Here is a 23,514-nt window from a genome sequence, read left to right as displayed (position 1 = left end):
TGTGTTTAGTCCGTGTCCAATCAGCGTCATCACCACCATATACTATAGAGTAACTATTGGGAAAGATAAAACTTGTTGATAATTGTATAAAAAAACAGAAAATAAAACTGTTACAGGTTAAAGGTTATAAAACCCAGGAATCTCCTCCTCAGACTCCAAAAGGGCACCATAAATTGCCTGGCTTGAGGCAGATGGGTTAGTGGGTGGGGGAGTAGGTTGTGACTGGGTTGGAGGCATCACAGAGGCAGGAGGGTCAGCGATGTAGGTGGCTGGTGACAAATGATTTCTGAGCCCCCTGATGACTAAATCACATAGCAGACGCTGAAATTCTAGTTGCATATCAGGCCTCATCTGCCTCATGGAGCTATTTATGTGGGAAGTTAGGTGATCAAAGTGTTCGGGGGGCCTTCTTAAAACCTCTTTAGCCTGCCTCAAGAAATCGTCAGCAGGCTGCGTGGTCTGTGGCAGTTTTCTTCCGTGCCAATGCATTCTTCTTAATGTAGCTGTTGGTGGTGTGCATGGAGGCAGTGATACCTCCCCCTCACTTTTCCAGATGATACTCAAATCAGGAGTCCCTGCCAACTCCAGTTCTTGGGTGGGAGTATGTTGGAAAAAATAATAAATATAAATAAATTTTTAGCCAATATTTCCTTTTTTTCTAGTTTCCTTCAACCGTGGATGAATGGAAAACCATCACTGAAGAATTTGAATGGCGTTGGAATTTCCTTAACTGTGGGGAAGCCATTGATGGGTAACATATCCACATCAGCCCATCTGCCAACAGTGGATCCTATTATAATTATAAGGGGTACATCAGTATCGTTCGCATGGCGGTGGTGAATGCCAACTATGAGCTTGTTTGTAGATGTTGGCAAGAATGGCCGTGCTTCAGATGGTGGATCGTTGAAACAGACTGCATTCTACCGGATGCTCATCTCCAATACTCTCAACTTGCCTACAGGGGAGGAAACCAACCACTGCCTAAACTTTGTCTTTGTGGCTGACGAGGCTTTTTGCATTACACGAAAATATCATGAAGCCATATGCGCAAAAGGGCCTGACCAGTTAGAAGCAGATCTACAATTACAGGCTTTCCAGGGCACGCCATATTATGGAAAATGTATTTGGAATCCTCAATAACTGCTTCCGCATTTTCCACACCTCAATAAACCTGCGTGTGGACAAAATTGACTGGGTCATTTTGGCGTGCTGTGTCCTGCATAACCTTCTACGTCAGAAAACAACCCAACAAAGGGCATCTGGCACAGCTATGCCAGACGACCCTGACCACCCTGAGAAGATTGGCCAGTTGTCATCTGTGGCCACACCTGGACTGCAAAACACAGGGACTGCCTGGTTAAAACAAGTGAGGGAGGAATACATGGCCTATTTTAATGGACCTGGGGCATTGCTATGGCTCAGATAAAAAAAATGGTGCAGACATTTGGGGAAAAGAAGGAAAGTATTCTAAAGAAAAGCCAACAACTTACATGGTGTGTATGCACTGTGTCTCTATTTACTAAACCTTCCTCTGATGCCACGCTCGCAACTTCGGCTGCATCTTCTTCTCCCTCTTGCTCGCCATCAGGACACCCGACCCTCACTGAGGTTCTTGCTCCAGGAGAAAGGAGATCAAATTGTAATACCACAAGGAGGGGTGGTACACATCAATTGAGGCTCCAGATTTTTTGGACTCTTTCACCTTCTTCCTCTCCTTAACAAAGATTCTGGATTTTGCTCATCACCCATTTAACTGTTGGGTCGCTGCAGTATCGCCTGCTATATTGGATCAATTCCTCCAATGCCAATAGTTTTTTGGACTTGTTGGCATAGTCATGACAGGTGACCCTCCAGAGACATACCTTGGCTTCTTAAAGCTTCAGGAAGCCAGTAATAAAATCGCGATCATTTCTATGGGATAAAACAAAAAAAAAATTAAAATGGACATTTGTCAAATGAATTTTTATACATTTTTTATCTTATTTTAGGATTCTTAATGTTGCCATTTGTTGTTAATAATGTTGTTTATAGTTATAGTGTTTTTAATATTTTTTTAATTTATGCTGTTTTAATGTTATGGTGTTTTAATGTTGAAGTTTATATTTTATTTTTGCATTTTTCAATAAAGTTTTATTTAGAATAATTTCATAATTTTATTAAGTTCATGATATGAATTATACTGTTTTTTATAATATATATTATATATACACAATAGGGCTGGGCACAGAGTGGTGGTCAGTTGGTGGGTCATGCATTTATACACATTGATGGCCAGTGGGTGGGTCATGCATTTAATAATAGACATTGGTAGACAGGAGAGTGGGCACAGGATGGTGTCAGTGGGTGAGTCATGCATTTAATAATAGACATTGGTGGACAGGGTTTGTACTTTGGTGGTCAGTGGATACATTGGTGCTCAGCAGCACTACATTATACTTACCAAAGCAGTGGCGGGCTGGGCCGGGGGGCAGGGTGCCATGTGCACCCCGGGCTGCAGCACCATGCGGTCCGCGGGCTGCGGGCAGCCTGTGTCACAGTGACAAAGGCTGCACCGCGCGTGTAGCGCTGACCGGACGGAGTTCGGTCAGCGCTACACAGTGACAAACACACAGCTGCCGGCACCGGCAGCTGTGTGTTTGTTTCAGCAGCTGATGAGAGTCTGTCAGAATCTCATCGGCTGCTGCTGCTGCTCCCACTGCAGGAACCATCTTCCGGCTCCCGCAGTGGGTAATGGGAGAGACGACATGTCATGACGTCTCTCCCATAATGCAAAGTGGCCGGGGAGGACGGACGGAGGAGCTGATAGCAGCAGCGGGACCAGAAGTGGAGTTTCAGGTAAGTGTTTTTTTATTTTTTATTACGTGTTTCTCTACTGCGGAGGGGCTACAACTGGGGGCACTACAAGGTCAATTACTACTGGAGGCACTACAAGGGGGGGCTACTACTGGGGGTACTACAAGGTGGGAACTACTACTGGGGGCATTACAAGGGGGGACTACTACTGGGGGCATTATAAGAGGGGGACTACTACTGGGGGCATTACAAGGGGGGGACTACTACTGGGAGTGCTACAAGGGGGATTAATACTGGGGGCATTACAAGGGGGATGACTACTACTGGGGGCACAACAAGGGGGGTTTACTACTGGGGGCACTACAAGGGGAGACTACTACTGGGGGCATTACAAGAGGGGGACTACTACTGGGGGCACTACAAGGGGGGCTTCTACTACTGGGGGAACTACTACTGGGGGCATTACAAGGGGGGACTACTTGTGAGAGCATTACAAGGGGGGTACTACTACTGGGGCACTACCAGGGGGAGAGAACTACTGGGGGAACTACAAGGGGGGACTACTACTGGGGTCACTACAAGGGGGAGAGCACTACTGGGGGCACTGCAAGGGGGGACAACTACTGGGGGCACAACAAGGGGGGCTACTACTGGGGGAACTACAAGGGGGATTACTACTGGGGGCTCTACAAGGGGGGGACTACTACTGGGGCACTACAAGGGGGGGACTACTACTGGAGGCACTACAAGCTACAAGGGGGGGGACTACTACTGGGGGCAATGCACATGGGGGACCACTACTGGGGGCACTATATAAGTGCCAACACATGAACGATCTGCACAAATTCGTGTACGAGATTGGCCAATCTTGCCTGCTGTAGGCAAGATCCGTAGATGCGATGTACGACCAGCAGGTACGCGCATCGGCATCGTGATCGTGAGTGGACAGTACACTCACTATTTTGACCTAGTTTACATGATTTGTAGTTCTGATGCATCGAAATCGGACTAATCGTGTACTATATGGTCTAGTGTGTACGCACCTTAAGAGTATTGATCAATTTGGGTACTGTAAATTTAGTATTTGCAACTAACACTATTAAGTGATATCTCTTGGTGTAAACTAAAAGTTTATACTATTGTTGTATCCTATTGTTAACATAGTACATATACTGTACTACTGTTTTCTGCTAGTATAAAACTAACGCTTTTGGCACAGTACCCTTGCAGAGATGGGTGCTCTTTATTGGGGGTGCATTTTGCACGTGCTTTGGTGAAGTATATCATTCCACATATCCACTTACATTTTAAATCCATTTTTGAATGTCTTTTGAATATCTTCTTGAGAAGCTTGCCTACATTTTTTAGAGACAGCACTGACTGTGGTTTGGTCACCGTTAAATGTAAAGGCTTTTGTTTGCTTCTAATTCTCCTAAATCTCTCTGCTGCATTTGTCACTCTCTTCTCATACAAGTGTTACATTCCCTAGGTGTTTTGACATTGTCATATTCTACTTATGAAATCACTCTTTCAGTATTCACTTCTCTGGATCCATCTCCTCTCCCTTGGCTCTATCAGTTGAAGTGCCACAAGTACTAGGTCCTTTGCTGTCCTCTACTTATACATCTTTTTGTGGAAAAACTATTAAGCTCCATTGCATTTCAGTATCAAACCTATGTAGATAAACAAATTTGGCTTTCCTCTCCAGATCCTTTAACTACTGTCATAGGCAAAGGTGGGGGAAGGGGAGGGGGGGGCATCCTGTTGCCTGGAAACCACTCTCCCCAGCTCTCACCATGATGACCACAATATTAATAGTGTATAATGCTATAAGTTGCATGTTTTTAAGATTCCCTCAGTGTCACAAATTTAAATAATAAGCTACACCTGTTGATCTTCATAGACTGGGCACCCTTGCTTAAAAAACGAGCATTTAGAACAACACCCCCCCCCCCAGACTGTGTTTGTCTTGGCCTGTGCTACTAAATAATTTCCTGCCATATAACTAGTTTGAGTCAATACCTCAAACTAGAGCTAAACTATCACCACCAGCTAACAGAAGATTCCTACCTGATATCTCTATTTTCATTGACAACACAACAATAAACCCTACCCCTCAAGCTCACTACCTAGATGTTATTCTTAACTCAGTAGAGTTTTCTCTTTCCCACATCTAATCTATTTTGAAATATCAAAGAAACATTTCCACAATATGTAACCAGCCCACACAAGACACTGGAAAACTTGAATTAATTAACTAATTATCTCCTTTACTCAGTGGTTAAAGTGGGCCGGAACAGGGCAGAACTGTATTCTGTCAGTTGTATTTGGAGGCGAAACAGTCATTCCACCTGCCCAGCCAGGACCGGGAGGAAGCCTAGCAGCAGATTCCATCTAATCCCAAGCTCTGCCTCCCATTGGTTACATGCACACACCACACTGTTTGTGCCTGAGAAGAACCGCCCAAGCCTGGAGGGGCTATCAGCGTACAATCACATGGCCAGGAGCAGGAGGATGATAAAAGGAAGAGGAGCAGGTAGCCTGTTGAAGGGGACCGGTCTTTAAGGGACTCAGGATGCTGCAAGAGACACAGGATGCTGAAAGGGACACCAGAGGCAAAAAAAAGGAGGCTGCAAAGGACACAGGAGGTTGGAAGGGACACAAGAGGCTGGAAAGGACAAAGGTGGCTGGAAGGGACAGTGGCCAGAAGGCTGGAGAGACACAAGGGGGCAGATGGCAGGAAAGACCCATGTGAAAGGAGGGTGGTGGGGACACAGGAGACTGGTGGTGACACAGGTAGGAGTAGGTTGGAGTGAAATGTAGCAGGAAGCAGTGGAGAAATATGTGGTACAATGCTGGAAAGATAGGTGGCAGGAGGCTGTAAGTGACATGGGTCACAAGGCTTGAATGACACAAGGGGCATGTGGCTGGATAGACAAGTGGTTGGAGCGAACATGAAGCAGGAGGTTGGATCAAAAGTGTCTGACTATATGGTCATTGCATAAATATAATGGCATCATATTTGCGCTTGATGCTCTGGGCCAAAACAGTGTGTGTGAAGGGATGGTGCAGAGAAGTGTGAGGCAGATGGAGCAGGGGTGCCAAGAGAGGGGGAACAGGTACTAATTGCCCTGGCTTGCTGGAAGGGCCAGGCGGGGGCCTGATGCCACTCCCTCCTCCCTGTTAACTAAGCAGCCCAGAAAATGCTGCTGTGTGCTGGGCTGCAAAGGGAGACTGCTTGCTGTTGCAGAGCAGCAGACGGAGCAGTCTCCTCTGCCTGTGAGGGGAGATTGATCATCTTGATCACGCCTCCCTCTATATTTGCGCTGGGCTGATGGGCTGAAACCCACACATCTCTATTTCTAATTCATTGTCGTGTTTTGGTTTTGCCAAAACCACCCTCGTGTGTTTTGGTTTTGGATCTACATTTTTTAAAAAAATTGATAAAACAGCTAAAACCATGTAATTTGGGTATGTTTTTGTTCTTACCGTATTATTAACCTCAATAACATTAATTTCCAGTCATTTCCAGTCAATTTTGACCACCTTACAGCTCACCATATTATTTTCACCCATATTGGCCAAAGGCTGGCTAAACTAAGCAACAGAGCAGCGGCACAAATACACAGTAGTTTAGAAGAATATAGCACATCTATGAAACATTGTGGCACAGCAGTGGCAGACAGGATGTCAGTTTAATACACTATAGGACGCCATAGAAAGATTGCTTTCATTAATCAAGAACTAGATCAGAGGCCTGAGAGCAGTACAGGGAAATTGAGTTGAAGTATGCAGTGGAAGTCAGGTAAAGCATTGATTGGTTGATTGATTAAGGGGACCTGTTTTGCATCAGTTACTGAAATAATAATAAGAAAACAATAGAGCTGTTGAGACAGCTGGCAGAGAATGAGCTACATCATGGCTTTGATCAATGGAAAATAAGAATGCAGCGGTGTGTGAATGCAGAAGGGGAATACATATTAAGTTAACAGAGTTAAATGTACTTAATATAATTAAACATAAATTATTGCATCAGTCTTGTTACCATAATACCACACCTCATATTTTGTGCCCTACCCATGGTCATCACCCAGACAAGGTCACCTTCTTGGTTGTAGAGCATGGTCTCAGGCCAGCCATCAGCGCAATTTAGATTCTAGAGAGAGGGTGATTTGTATCTTATTCCCCACTGGGTCTGCACCATTTTCTCCATTGCTCAGTCCACACTCTGGAGGCAGATGGGGTGTGCAGTGCACTGTATACACATTGCAGGCTGGGGGTGCCCATGGTAGCTAAGTAATGGTAGAGCTGGGCTTGGCCAGGAGGCATATCTCTTTCTGGTGCAATTGGGTATAATGATGATGGCGACAGTCAGCAGTACTAGCTAGCCTGTTATGATTAGCTGACTGAGGATTGTCCCTTCTAGATGACAGTACTTAATTAACGTGTCTGCTATATTATATAAAATTGCAACTGTCTATTAACATTACTTGATGGATCTATTTGGACAGGGAAGAAGATTTCCATTTGATTTTTAAAGGGAAAAATAACATGTTTGTACACAATCGATATTTTTATTTTAGATTTGTATTTTGTAAGTGTTTGTATTTAATTATATTTGATATGGTAATGGTGACTTTCACATTTATTTATAACTATCAAGATAATATAATGTCTTATGCATATGATACTTATCTTATTACAAACTGTAAAATACTTATTGCAGCAATTTTTTTTTTTTTAAGTATATCAACAGCAGGAAAAATAAAGTTCTTATTGGGCAATAAAATAAAGTAGGCAATAATTGTTTCAGATAAAGAAAAAGCTGATATATTGTAAGTGTTTTTTTTCCTTCATAAAGGTGTAAAAATATTAGGAAATATGCTGTGTCGTTACCACAGGAAGAGGTTCAGTTACTCCTAAACAAGATTAATACAGATTAAACATCTGGACCAGATGGCATCCACTCATATGTGTTCATGACTGATGGACCACAATACCTTCTATTGATGGACTTCCTCAAAACTAAGGGCCTGATTCAGACCTGGTCGCTATGTGCATACGCTCGCATGATGCGTATGCAAATATTTGAAAGTGATGCAGAGAGGAGCGATCGCTCACCAAGGCATAAGCACGCCCATCGTACCTGTACAAGCGTTCACTTTGTGTATGTAGACTCCCCTTAGCGTAGGCAGAGACGCCCACTGCCCCACGTCATCTCCTGGAAGTTTATGAAAACATTGGTACATCAACCACTATCGGATGTGAACGCAGTGCTTGTGGTAGCTTTTTTTTACTGCAAGCATTGCGAGGAAAACAGAGGAAAAAAATGGCTGGTGACGTGTACTATGACACTGCCTGTTAATTATGCACGCCTCTAAAACGGCGTTGAAACACTCATGCACGCCTGCGTTCACATCTCCAACCCCCAGTTTTTACTGGACTGCCCCTATCACCACCCACAAATGGCCTCTCCTGTCACTCACTCTGCTGGGCTGGTTTTGCTGGGCGAGGAGGGATCTGTGATCGCTCAGTGTAGTTCGCGCATGCGCACTGCGATGCATGCGCAGATTAGCAACAATCGGCAATTGCGAACGGACTGCAGATACTGTCCGATTCTGAATCAGGCCCTAAGTCAGTACCACTACATTGGTAGAAAATAGTGATGGGATTTTAAAACTGCCTAGAATGTGCTCCAGCGTACACAATTATATCATACATCCAGGAAAGAGACAAGTTGCCACAAGAGGAAAGGACACTGGGAATTTGGTTTGCATTCCTCTGGAGCAAGCCATGGAACCTGGTTGAACTCAATTGATCTCTGTCTTTTTTTTTCAACCTTATTATTATTGTAGATTTGTAAGGTGTCAGTGTGCATCACCTAACACTGGTGAAAACAGGACATACATAAAACAGGAACATACCAAATAAATAAAATGAATACAGACACAGACACCAAGTGTAGTGATTGCAATGTTCATGAGAGATCTTATATTATAATTAGAAAACAGTGCAGCTGACAGAACAGGAGTGAGTGTGGCTCAGAATGGACATTGAGACACTTGTGATGGTGCATTAGTGCGGGTAGTAGTGCAAGCTCCAATAAAGAATAAAAATGGCCACAGTTGTGAATTACATAAGTTGTGTGTAGCATGACGTGTTATCAGAAGCAAATTGAGGTGCATGACACAAGAGTTTGGGAGGCAGAGTATTGGAGAAGTGGAAGGTATTCCCTCCCTTATCATGAAGGGTTCAAGTATTTTTTGCTGATATTGTTGCAGTGTGCTGGAGGGAATACCTTGTTCTTCTGTGGTTCATAGTAAACCCCACCCTTTACAAGCACCTGTACAATATCATTAAGCTGATGTGAGCGACCACTATATTTTTTATTTGCTATTTTGAGAAGAGATTTGAGAAGAATAAAGGGGTTTCACTGTTAAAGTCTTAGTAGGTAAGTGTAATTTGAATTGAATATCAGGAGTAAGTAAAGGGATGTTCAGAGTGATGCTACTGATATGGAGCAGCGCGAGAAGATCACTCTTGGTGCAACACTTCAAATGGAATGAGGTGGAGACAGGTGATATGGAGAATGACAGATAGGAGGTGTTGTCAGTAATACAGATAGGATGTGTTGTCAGTAATACAGATGGGAGGTGTTGTCAGTAATACAGATGGGAGATGTTGTCAGTAATACAGATGGGAGGTGTTGTCAGTAATACAGATGGGAGGTGTTGTCAGTAATACAGATAGGAGGTGTTGTCAGTAATACAGATGGGAGGTGTTGTCAGTAATACAGATGGGAGATGTTGTCAGTAATACAGATAGGAGGTGTTGTCAGTAATACAGATGGGAGGTGTTGTCAGTAATACAGATAGGAGGTGTTGTCAGTAATACAGATGGGAGATGTTGTCAGTAATACAGATAGGTGGTGTTGTCAGTAATACAGATGGGAGATGTTGTCAGTAATACAGATAGGAGGTGTTGTCAGTAATACAGATGGGAGGTATTGTCAGTAATACAGATGGGAGATGTTGTCAGTAATACAGACGGGAGGTGTTGTCAGTAATACAGATGGGAGATGTTGTCAGTAATACAGATAGGAGGTGTTGTCAGTAATACAGATGGGAGATGTTGTCAGTAATACAGATGGGAGGTGTTGTCAGTAATACAGATGGGAGGTGTTGTCAGTAATACAGATGGGAGATGTTGAGAGAATGGTTAAGAGCTTTTGTATAATATTTGGTAAAAAATTTATTTTAAAGGGTGGATGTGACAGGACTGGGAAAGAGAGTGGGGGCACTGAGGAAATAATGGTGTTATTCACAGTGACTGAGATTTGAGAAGAGGTAGTTACTCTGGGAGGAGAAGGTTGGTCACATTTTATAGTATAGAAGTGTGGAGCTCATAGATGGAGAGGTAGATTATGGTGTTGTCAGTCTATGGGTGGTTCTGAAGGCTAAAAAAGTAACTTAGTTCTCCAAGAGAAGATGATAAAAAAAACAATAGAAAGTGGGAGTGGTAGTGAGGATGTGCCAGAGAATACCCGTGTCACAATGCCGATGGAGGGCAGAATGTGCAAGAGATGAGTGAAATCAGCCATGCCAAAAATAAATTAGTGATCCAGGAGAATGAACATGGAGAGTTCCATAACTAGGTCAGCACCATGACATAGGAGAAAATTGGTGAGGGAAATGCAAAACTGCCCAAAAGAAAATTCAGAAGTCTATCCTGCATCCAGTACAGGAGACAAGTTACCAAAAGATGCCAAGGGCATTTGGAAATTTATTTTTAATTCCACTGGAGAAAATAGTGGAAGCAGAGGAGCGAGTGTAGTTCATAGTGGATTTCATGAGGTTGAATTAGTATGGCTATAAGGGGAAGCTCTAAGTATCCTTCCCTGGAAATAGAACAGTCAGCGGTAGGAATGGTGCACTATTTCCAACAGTTGTTCTCCACAATTCTGGGGCGCTGTATCAGGTGGCGTGACTGTTTTGTGTGCTAGATTTTAGCTTTTGATAGAGTTATACGTACTTGCACAGCTGGTGCGAATTTGTACACAGCGACTGTGCAATTATATGCTAATACCGCAGGAGTCATCTAGGGTAAGTAGACGCCTCTTGTCTGCTTTTGTGACCTGCTGCTGCAACTGAAGATGCAGCCATCGGATCACTTGTGCGAACGTCGGTCATCTGAGTAACCGTTAGGTCACTCAGTATGGCCATGAAATGCAGGCAGGCAGGGCCAGTGAAGCTGATTTGGAAGACGCAAACACTGGCCTCGGCATCTCAAAAATGCTCCTTGTCACCGCCCCTTCCCCGCCCCCAGCATGTCAATCATGCTGTGGCTTAGAGGTAGCACTGTGACTGTTGACGCAGACACTGATCAATACATGCACAGTACAGATCTTATGCATGCGACGATCAGTGTTGTACGAAAACCATCGGGTTTGTGTACAACTCTGAATCAGGCCCAAAGTACTTTTAAGATAATGATGATATTCAGCACACTATGATAAACAACAATAATTAACATACACACACTTATATTGTGGCTAAAGCACTGGGGAAGTTGTGTATTGGAACTATGTATGTCCAAGGTATCTAGCTTCTGACTTGTGTTAATCAGGCTAGTGAACAGCTTTGATTGACAGACCACCTGTGAGAGGCTAATAAAGGTACAGTCAGGTCCATAAATATTGGGACATTGACAGAATTTTCATATTTTGGCCTCTATTCACCACCACAATGGCTTTGAAATGAAACAAACAAGATGTGCTTTACCTGCAGACGTTCAGATTTAATTTGAGGGTAATTACATCCAAATCAGGTGAACGGTGTAGGAATTACAATGGTTTCTATATGTGCCTCCCACTTTTTAAGGGGCCAAAAGTAATGGGACTATCAACTCAAAAGCTATTTCATGGACAGGTGTGGGCTATTCCCTCGTTATTTCATTATCAATTAAGCAGGTAAAAGTCTTGAGTTGATTCTAGGTGTGACATTTGCATTTGGAATCAGTTGCTGTCGACTCTCAATACGAGATCCAAAGAGCTGTCACTATCAGTGAAGCAAGCCATCATTAGGCTGAAAATCAAAACAAACCCATCAGAGAGATAGCAAAAACATTAGGTGTGGCCAAATCAACTGTTTGGAACATTCTTAAAAAGAAAGAATGCATCGGAGAGCTCAGCAACACCAAAAGACCTGGAAGACCACGGAAAACAACTGTGGTGGATGACAGAAGAATTATTTCCATGGTGAAGAAAAACCCCTTCACAACAGTTGACCAAATCAAGAACACTCTCCAGGAGGTAAGTGTATATGTGTCAAAGTCAACAATCAAGAGAAGACTTCTCAAGAGTGAATATAGAGGGTTCATCACAAGATGTAAACCATTGGTGAGCCACAAAAACAGAAAGACCAGATTAGAGTTTGCCAAACAACATCTAAAAAAGCCATTACAGTTCTGGAACAACATCCTATGGACAGATGAGACAAAGATCAACTTGTACCACAGTGATGGGAAGAGAAGAGTATGTAGAATGAAAGGAACTGCTCATGATCCAAAACATACCACCTCATCAGTGAAGCATGGTGGTGGTAGTGTCATGGCGTGGGCATGTATGGCTGCCAATGGAACTGGTTCCCTTGTATTTATTGATGATGTGACTGCTGACAAAAGCAGCAGAATGAATTCTGAAGTGTTTCAGCCAATATTATATGCTCATATTCAGTCAAATACTTCAGCACTCATTGGACGGCGCTTCACAGTAAAGATGGACAATGACCCGAAGCATACTGCAAAAGCAACCAAAGAGTTTTTTAAGGCTAAAAAGTGGAATGATATGCAATGGCCAAGTCAATCCCCTGACCTGAATCCGACTGAGCATGCATTTCACTTGATGAAGACAAAACTGAAGGGAAAATGCCCCAAGAACAAGCAGGAACTGAAGACATTTGCAGTAGAGGCCTGGCAGAGCATCACCAGGGATGAAACCCAGCGTCTGGTGATGTCTATGTGTTCCAGACTTCAGGCTGTAATTGCCTGCAAAGGATTTGCAACAAAGTATTAAAAAGTGAAAGTTAGATTTAGGATTGTTTAGTTTGTCCCATTACTTTTGGCCCCTTATAAAGTGGGAGGCAAATATAGAAACCGTTGTAATTCCTACACCATCCACCTGATTTGGATGTAATTACCGTCAAATTAAATCTGAACGTCTGCAGTTAAAGCACATCTTGTTTGTTTTATTTCAAAGCCATTGTGGTGGCGAATTGAAGCCAAAATATGAAAATTCTGTCAATGTCCTAATATTTATGGACCTGACTGTATATCAGTTTTTCCAGTAAGTCTCTCACTGCCTGGGGAGCATGCTGTTAACCTGCTGAGAGACACCATTACTACTTAGTGAGTGCTGTGCTATACTGCTGTTCTCTCCTGTAGAAAGAGAAGCATTTTGTATTAGTTAGAGCCGGACAGGACATAATAAAACTTAATAACTTGAAGATTTAAACCCGGGAAATGCTGGGTACTTCAGTTAGTTACTTATAAAAAGACCTGACTAGAATTCAGATTTTGTTCCTCAATCTCATCTCTCTCAGTTCTTAGTCAATCACGAGGAGACTAGTTTCATGAAGCCACCTTGCCTCTGTGCACTACTGACACGGTCCCTTTGGACACTTTGGGGCGTCACATATGTGACATATGGAAGAGGTATTCTATGTAATGAGGGGAGGGCTTGTGAAGCCTTCTGCTGCACCACAATTTGCAGTTATGACTCAGAGGACGGAGTTTGAATGGGTGGGACCTTGGACAGCAGCTGATGGTGAAAAGAATTTTGTTTTTTTTTCCTGTAAAAACTGTCTCCAGTGGATTATTGTGGTGTGGGGCTATTTTCATGGGTTGCCTGAATCTGCAGCTCCACCAACCCAGTTAATCCAGCCCTAACGGCACAAGATATGTAAATCTTTATTATCACAATATATTTGTCACATATGAATGGCTATAAATAGTAAAAATAGCAATGAACCATTGCTCAAAGTAGTTCAATATAAGCCATTCACACATTTTTCTCTGTCCAGTTCTATGTTGTTAAACAGTGAAATCCACTGTTATTTAAGAGACATGAGTATGCTCCAGTGTACAAAGCAGTAATTACCCTCCAACACATAATGGGCTATTTCATACACACCGGTTTTGACTGGCCGGCAAAAAAAGGCAGCTTTTTTGCTGTGTACTAATTTTAGTGAAATATGTAAATAGATGGAATCTTCAGTTGGCACGGGTACGGCATGGTCGCCATGTATATAGTATCCACTGACAAGGATGGCTGCTGTGCCATGTCTGTGCCGTCACTGCAAGTCAGTGAAGCATACTTCCCGATTTGGTAAGGAGCCTCCTGAATATTGAGTGCCGCTCACGACCTCCCGGGAAGGCAGGAAATCCTCTCGGCTCATATTTACCTTAGAAACCCCTGCAGCGGGGGGGGGGGTGACGCAATTCGTATAATTTTGGCTCCGCCCCTGCTTCACAGTGCCTGTAATATCGGCATTGTGTTGCAGGGGCGAGGCCAAAATGACACAATCACGTTGCCCCACCACCCGCTCCGCCCACAAATACACATCGTCTGTCTGGCCCCGCCTCCTCGCAATGGCCACGCCCCCTGTCATGCTGATCTGGCTGATCCCTCCCGGAAAGGGCAGCCAGAAAGTCGGCAAGCCTACAGTGAAGTACATGATGCTATGTTTGCTTTTACACACTGGGTTTTCTGAGCTTGTACCCGCCCACAACTCCATCTTTTCCAACTGTTGTGGTACCTGAGTGTCAACATGTGTGACAACTTTGACATAGATACTGAGAGGCTGATATCATTAGAATAAGCCAGACCAGTTGTATGGGACAAAGCAGAAGATATCTATAAAGATAGAAATGCCATGTGAAAGGCGTGGCAAGAAGTTTGCTTTGAATTGAAAGAAGATTTAAATGTGTTGGAAGACCAGGATAAAGATATATATCATTAATACTTTTATTTGTAGTGCTGTTTTCAATTATTGTGTATAAACTAGTACTATCTTTGAATAGAGCTACTGCGCATGCCTACTACATTAGGAAAACAAACCACAACATTAAAAACAGCTCAAAGCCATTGCACATGAAAGGCACTGATTGCCATCAAATGAACCAGCCAGCTTTGGTTTGGTTTTTGCCAGTCTGTCAAAACCGGTGTGTGTGAAATATCCCTAAGTCTTTACAACTACATATGTGCTTTGTTAATTTCAAAGATATTGGGATGGTCACAAAAGTTCTTGGGAGTAACACATAGTATTGGATGTAGTACAGTATATAGTATTGGGAGTAATACAGTATCTTGTATTGGGAGTAATATATAGTATTGGGAGTAGTATATAGTATTGGGAGTAGTATATCCCGCAGTGATCAAACAAGTCCTTGATCCCATCTACATACATTACGTGATGTAGTTTTGACAATCGCATTAAAGGTATGAAAGTCAAATATGCCAGAAACCCAGACACTGACAAAGGTCACATAGCTTTTCTCTACTATTAGATATTAGTATTAGCTGAAGGGAGGGATGCACTATGATGAAAAATGCAGTCAAACCTCTGAAAAGGCAGTTTTTGGAGGTTTGACCGCATTTTCCATATGCACCAAGCATCGGAAAGCAAAGCTATAAATAGTGTTGCCTAATAAAGCCTATGGGCTTCTTTTTTCTGAGTTTTCCCCAAGAGGGAGCTACAAAGATTCAAATCCTAGTGGACAAGTGAGGCCTGCTAGAGGTGGAGCTCATGGCCTCCCAAAATAATTGCAAGCTGTCAGTGTACGGGTTCAGAACAAGGGGCGCCGAAGCAGCCTTCGTAGATGCCTTGTCAGTGAAGTGGACCTTCCATCTGGCGTACCTATTCCCTCCAGTCTCCCTTCTTCCTCAAGTCCTTCGAAAGTTAAAACAAGACGGAGACACTGTCCTGTTGGTGGCTTCGGCCTGGCCCAGACAACATTAATTCGCCGATCTTCACAGCTTCTCCATAGACACTCCTCTCCTACTTCCTCAATATACTTCCTTCCCAAGGTTGTTTCTCATTTCCATATTAATGAGGAAATCATAGTCCCGGTCTTCCAATCACCAGACCTCTTGGCAGGTGAGGCCTCCTTGGATGTGGTCCATGCTCTCAGGATCTATGTGGTCCATACAAGTGCATTTTGGATAACAGATTCCCTATTTGTCCTCTATGGATTCCACAAGAAGGGCTGGCCAGCTAACAAAGACTCTGGCCAGATGGCTTTGCATGACTATCTCACAGGCTTACACACAGACGGGCCTTCCTGTGCCGGCTACCATCTCTGCTCATTTCACTCACTCTGTGGGACCCATGTGGGCAGCTTGCAGTGGTGCCTCAGTTGGACAGCTTTGTAAGACGGCCAAGTGGTCTACTGTCCATACCTTTCTTAGGTTTTATGCCTTCGATATCCTTGCCTCTGAGTATGCTTCATTTCAACGCAGGATACTCCTCTCAGCTCAGGAGCATCCCCACCGTTGAATACTGCTATAGGACACCCCCATAGTATCCCTGTGGATCCCTATGGACCATGAAGAATGAAATTAGAGTTATGGTAAAACTTACCTTTGTTACCTCTCTTTCTTCGAAGCCCATAGGGTCCACAGTATGTCTGCCCTGATGCCCCGGACTTTTCTGGGTTGGGTTTCCTGGTCACCGGTTCCCATCTCTTTGATGTGAGAGTGTGCTTCTTCTGTGTACCAGTCTTCCTTCTCTCCTCTCCTCCTCCTGCCTTGGGCTTGTTAACAAACTGATTTGCCTCAGGCTCAGAGGCGTTGTTTAGGGGGGAGGGACCATTGCATCCAGGCAGTTGAAAGTTTAACTGTTTGGTGTGCAGTCCTTATCCACCACCGCCACCCCGGGAGTTCTCAAATGGAAGCAGACTTCCTCAGCTGTCACGACGTGCATGCCGGGGAATCGTCTCTCCACCCAGAGCAGGGCCAAATTAATAATGGGGCTGATGGAGCTACAGCTCCAGGCCCACCATCAGAATAGGCCCATAGCCTTCTGATGTGTTTGTGTGTTGCTGTAGAAAGGATTTTTTTTCCCTTCTACAGCAGCCTGAGAGCCGACCATGCTCCCCCCCTCCTGGCCGCGCACTCCCCCCTCCTGGCCGAGCACCCCCCCCTTGCCCACCGGCCATGGCTTTGACTAGCACCGGACAGGTGCTTAAACATAATAGCAGCGCACTGGAGGGCTGGGCTTCACTAGCCCTCCCAGCGCTTCTAACAGAGAATTGGCAGCGGCAATGCCTCCGCGTCATGTGACGCCACTGTGTGTGACGTCACATAGGTACCGCCTGCCGCCGCCGCCACCGCTCCCTCACGCTGCCCGTCGCAGGTTGTGCACCGACCACCTCCGTCAGCATAGGCTGCTGCTTACGCTCAGTCACAGGCTCACAGCTCATCCGTGAAAGCTGGTGACACCATGAAAGCAGCAGCACTGTCTGCAGGCCAGAGTGTGATCATCTGAGTCCCCCAAAAGGTGAGCTGCTTTCAGTCCTTCTGACCAGGTTGCTGCTGTATAGTACTAGTATATGTATTCATATGTATGCATGTATGCATATCTATACATAATATTACATTATTAAACTGTGTGTATATATATATATATATATATATATATATATATATATATATGGTATACAGACATACACACACTGTGTAAATATAATATTTAAACATATACACTACATATGTTTATATATAAAGTGTGTGTGTGTGTGTATATATATATATATATATATACATATATATATATATACTGTGGGTGGGTGTGTATATGTGTGTGTATATATATATATATATATATATATATATATATATATTTGGGATGCGGTCAGGATACCAGAGGGCGCCATCCCGCCTGCCATTATCCCGACATGGGACTAAAGATAGGCGTCAAACTCCTGACGCCTATCATTAGCCCCACTACAGGATCCCGACACCCAGCTTACCGAACGAAGATATGCCGGGTGTCTAAGCGGGTAGCCACGGGGGGAAGGGGGGGTTAGGTTTAGGGTCTCCCAGGGGGACTTAGGGTTCGGTACCCCCCCGGGAGGGTTAGGGTATGGCAGTGGTTCTCAAACTCAATCATCAGGACCCCACACGCTACACGTTTTCTAGATCACCCAGCAGGTGCACAGGTGGAGCTAATTATTTCATTTGTGATGCTGTGAGGAGACCTGGAAAACATGTACTGTTTGGGGTTCCGAGAACCGAGTTTGAGAACCTGTGGGGTAGGGGAAGGGGCATTAGGGTTAGACACCCCCCAGGAGGGTTAGGTTTAGGGTGCGGGGAGGGGGGTTAGGGTTAGGCACTAATGGGGGGAGGTTAGGCACTAGGAGGGAGGTTATGGTTAGACACCACTAAAGGAGGGCTGGGGGAGGGTTAGGGTACTTACCACCTCCCATTGGGATATCTCTCCTCGGTCTTCTGGAGCTGGTATATGATCCGGGGGCTAAACAGCCGCTGGCATTACATACCGGCATGTCCAAGGTCCGGCACAGACGACACCCCCACATCACTGGTCACACCCCTATATAAGTAGTTACAACCCCTGCAACAGTACACAATAGGCCCTTTATAGATTTCAGCTCCAGGCCCTTGAGAACCTTAATCTGGCACTGACCCAGAGGTCTTTCAACTCCTAGTGGACAATAAGAGATGCAGCTTCATATATCGAAGTGACTCTTGAAATTTGCTGGGTCCGGTCCCCTTCATGCTTCTCCCAGGAGTCAGGTTATTTAGCGCTATAGCCTACCAGACATTGCGTCTGAGTAGTTGAATGTAGTGCCCTTTTGCAGTTAGTGTTTTTCTGCATAGTATGTGACTTTTGCTAGTGCTGTCTGTATGATTTTACTAATCTGTCAGCCTATGCCTTTCCCTTTCCTCTCATTATAACCCTATCATGCCAGCGTACTCAGGGTCTACTATACTTCACTTTTACTTATAAATGTGAAGGCTGGCACAACACAGTAAGCCTGGTAGGTTTACTGAGTAGGGGCTTGCAACATATTATGAAAGGCTGTAGAGGAAGCTGCTAGACTCTGTACCGAAGTAAAGAGGACATCTACCAATGGCGGTACCGGTACTGCCTGTACCTGTTGAGGCAACTCCATAGGTGGAATTACTGCCAGGACTGTCAGGCGGTCTGCAATAGTAGCTAGCACATGAATCAGGTGCGGTGGTAGACGGATGCACATGTTCAGAGGGACTCCCGGGTCATAAATCCAGGATCCTCCCCACCATAAAAGACACCTCTTATAAGAAGAGCTGTCCTATGATTAAATGTTCATGCATACGGCATTACTAGATGTATCCCACCCAATATGAGTTGCGGGTAGTGGCCATAATTATATTTTTCAAATGTTTGTGTCTGTGTAGTTGTTAATCTAAGATAAATTGTTCTTAGGGAATGAATTATAAGGTAGTTATATATCAGTTATCCAATAATTACTATAGAAAAAACTAGAGATGAGTGGGGTCGGCTGCTGCTGGGATCTCCAATATTTTCGGGTCTGAAAACATGGCACGACGTCAACTTCCCAGCATCGGATCTTGTGAGTTTTGGATATAAGTCCCTCCCACAGTGATTTAGCGCCATTTGTCACAGGACCACGGAAGGGGAAGGAGGTTAAGCTAGGATAGGCTACATTAGTTAGTTAGCTTAGCTTAGTCTAGTGACCATCTAATAGACATTGACAGTGATAGTGACTGTCAGGTTTAGTGACACTGTCCTTGATGCTCAGTGTCACCTGTCAGTGACAGTCCCCTAGGTAATACTGGCTGAGCTAGTTTTGTGGATAGGCAGTTAGCAAATCATTGTTAGTTTTATATTGCAGGAACATCATTTAATATAATAATAATTAATATTTTTTTAATTTTGTGCTGTAACTTCAGGCTGTAATATCATATATCAGTCAGTAACGGTCAGTAGATCAAAGGCTACCACACAGTGTGTCGCAGTTGATGGGCACCTTTCTTTTTTATAAAAAAAAATAAATATTTTGATTGTGATAAAATGCAGGCCGTGATACTGTCTGTATGAGATACAACAGTCAGTAACGTTCAGTAGATCAAAGGCCACACTATGCAGTGTTTAGCAGTAAGTGGCCACTTTCTTTATTCTATAAAAAAATATATTTTGTTTGTGAACAATTTCAGGCTGTGATACGGTCTGTGTGAGATATAACGGTCAGTCGATCAAGGGCTACCATGTATTGTGTCGCAGTCAGTGGGCACTGGGTTTTTTTGTGAAAAAAAATTCAAGCGTCCGTATGGAACACTACAATCAATCAAAAGGACAGCATGAGCAGCAACCAAGCACTACTCTGCAGCTGCTGTCACCACCAGTCATCATGCCTATATTGCTTCAATGTCCTCTACTAAAGCCGAAGCTCAAGGGTATAGAAACTTTTAGTCAGGACATCTAAAATCCAAAAAACAATATTTTACAGTGGTATAGAAAAAAACACATCTAAAAAATAGAAAGTTTATTGCAGAAAAAAATTAAATTGCCAACATGCCATTTACCACACGCAGTGGCAAGGAAAGGCTCAGGCCTTGATCTGTATTTATGACCCGGTTCCCCCGCAACCCACTGAGAACTTGCCTCTGTAGAGCCAGTTTGTGTACGTAGAGATCATTGCCAGCAATGTCAGCTGCCCATTGGAAACTTATTTTGTGGGGGCCCAAACAAACCAATCACTTCAGCCACAAGTTGCAGTCCCTGTTGCTGAAATGATTGGTTTGTTAAATTGTGCATGTCCTATTTAATATATACAACAGAAGGGTGGGTAGGAGGGCTCAAGGACAAATCCATCTTGCACCGCTTTTCTTTGCATAACACACTGTTTGGGGCATTGCTGACTGACATTTTTAATTTTACAGTTTATTAAATTGCTATCCTCTCTACCTATGCTGTCTGGCAAATGTTTCATAGATCTCCTATATTTTTTTAAACTGCTGTGCATTTGTGCCGCTGCTCTGACGCTTACTTTTTAAAAAAAAAATGTTTCATACGGTATTTATTTCAACTAAAATCACAAATAGGTGTACTTGCAAAATACTCTTATGCCTTTTTCAACCTTGATTTGTATATACCAACCTGGTAGGCTTGGCTTTCCTTGATCATCACAGCCATGTTTGGTAAGATGCTACTCAAGCACCAAATGGAGAGGCTACTTTGTGATGGTATCTGGAGGTATTCTCCCTCCTCCCCTCCCAGCCTTCCCATACATAATCCCAGAAGCACAATGATTAAAGATGTTTAGTACCAGACTTTAATAAGCCCTCTGCCCCCTCCTGTTCAGAGCTTCCATTTTGTGTGCTGCCACATTGATAGTTCTTCCACCCACTCCAGAATCAAAATGGGCTAGTGCAACACCGGCATTACTCCTGCTGATGGGAGGACCCAAGGACAATTCCATCTTGCACCTCTTTTCTTTGCATTATGCACTGTTTAGGGCATTGCTGACTATATCTTATTGTAGAGATGTGTAAGACTAGCGCCAAATTCCCTGTAAGATCCAATAGATCCAGATGTGCAGCTGGGAACAACAGGGGCCTTCCAACAATGCTCCCAGAGAGTAATTGTGAAGAAGTGCTATCTTGAGATCTGTATTGTAGATAAATTTGATCTTGTTCCCGGTGTATTCCAAAAAATATATAAAAAATTAAAAACTAATATCATGTGATATTGCTAAATGGAATATGTAATATTCAAATAAATAAAAATGCACTCACCATTTGTGGGTGGTATATGAGCATTGGACCAATTTCCACCGTGGTCCTATGGTGGTTGCGAGATACAACGTTGATCCTATGTGTTCTTGGATCACTCAGGAATGGTGTCAGTCATTAGAAGGAAACAAACATAACATGCCTCAATAATGCCATTCAGTAATCCCAAAAGAAGTCCTACAAAATTCTGTAGTGTACTCACCTTCTGTAGGCTATGATATAAGCACTGGACCTTTATTTTTAACAACCGATATCTGTCAGTTATATGGGATTTCTGGTCCTTGGATCCAAAAGACTAATTTATAAAAAATCAAATTGCTAGCAACGTGTTTCGCAAAGCCTCTGTCTGCTTTCTCTCTATACATGAGAGATGTTTAGTACCAGACTTTAATAAGCTCTTTATCACCTTCCTGTTCAGAGCATCCGATTTGTGTGCTGCCACATTGATAGTTCTTCCACCCACTCCAGAATCAAAATGGGCAGGTGCGACACCAGCACTACTCCCATCGGTGGGAGGGCCCAACGACAATTCCATCTTGCACCTCTTTTCTTTGCATTATGCGCTGTTTAGGGCATTGCTGACTATATTTTTTTGTGTGGATGACAAACATTATTGTTATAGTTTATTAAACTGCCATCCTGTCTGTCACTGCAGTGCCATTCTCTTTCCTAAATGTGCCATGTTGGTAATTAAACTGCCACAGCTGCTGAAATCTTCTACATGTGGTTGATGAATGCCAAAAATGTCCAGAAATTTTTACAGCCACAGACAGTATCTCCTGCATGCCGCGTTAATTAAAAAAAATAATTCAGAACCACCAAGTTGATTTTGTGTGCAAAACATGGGACATGTTGTTCACCCATATGCTATCCCATTCTCTCTCATAAATTTGCTTCGGAATCAAAAAATTTAATTATATTTACTACAAATCAACCCTTCTTTTCCTTGCCTTCAGCTACATACATACTCCATCTCCCTCAGGTCTCTTGATTAATGAAAACATTTGTTTCCTGGTGTGCCATGTTGGAAGTTGAAGTGTCTGTGCCGCTGCTTAGCTTAGTCACAAAGCTAGCTTGGTGCAACCTTTTGGCCTAAACTGGAGGAAAACAATATTTTGAGCAGTAAGGTGGTCAAAATTGACTGTAAATTAGTGGAAATTAATGTTATTGAGGTTAATAATACTGCAGGAACAAAAACAAATAAAAAATTATGTGATTTTAGCAGTTTTTATAAATGTTTGAAAAAAACAACCAGATCCAAAACCAAAACATGTGAGGTTGGTTTTGCAAAACCAAGACCAAAACACTAAAGTTAATGCAGATCCAAAACCAAAACACTAGGGTTGGCACACATCTTAGAAAAAACATAGTACAGGTTATACTTGATATTGTACTTTCAATCTAGAAAAGTGAGGTGTGAATTACAACCATTTGTTATAAACTGACCATCTTATATTTCACACTCAGGGTGGAGTTTTAGTTTTAGCACTAACAACATTTATTTACTGTAAAGGAAAAAGCTTGATTTTTTTTTCTCATGAAAGACAAAATTAATCTGACAGCATACTGTCTCAGAAACAAAGAGAATGTAACTGTTGGCTGGTAAGTCTTCCAGAAATAGAAACAAATTGAAAGTACAACAGTAAAGATTTCTATTTTTTTACATTTTATTTACATAATTTGCTCATATTTATTATATTTACTTGTTTGAGAGACAATAAGTGTGATTATGCATTTATATTAAAGTACATTGATCATGTTGCTTTTTCTTGGTTGCATTTCTCTCACAACACTTGTAGCTAAATAGGTGGAGCTAATGCATCATGATCTGCCAGACTGTGTCTTCTGCTCAGAAGAATATTGCCCCATCTGTATAAGCACGTTGACGTTTTGTCGAATTAAACATG

The sequence above is a fragment of the Taudactylus pleione genome, unplaced genomic scaffold (assembly GCF_031769625.1).
Source record: "Taudactylus pleione unplaced genomic scaffold, aTauple2 ptg000763l, whole genome shotgun sequence".
NCBI classification, from domain to species: Eukaryota; Metazoa; Chordata; class Amphibia; order Anura; family Myobatrachidae; genus Taudactylus; species Taudactylus pleione.
Note: the sequence above shows the minus strand (reverse complement) of the source record.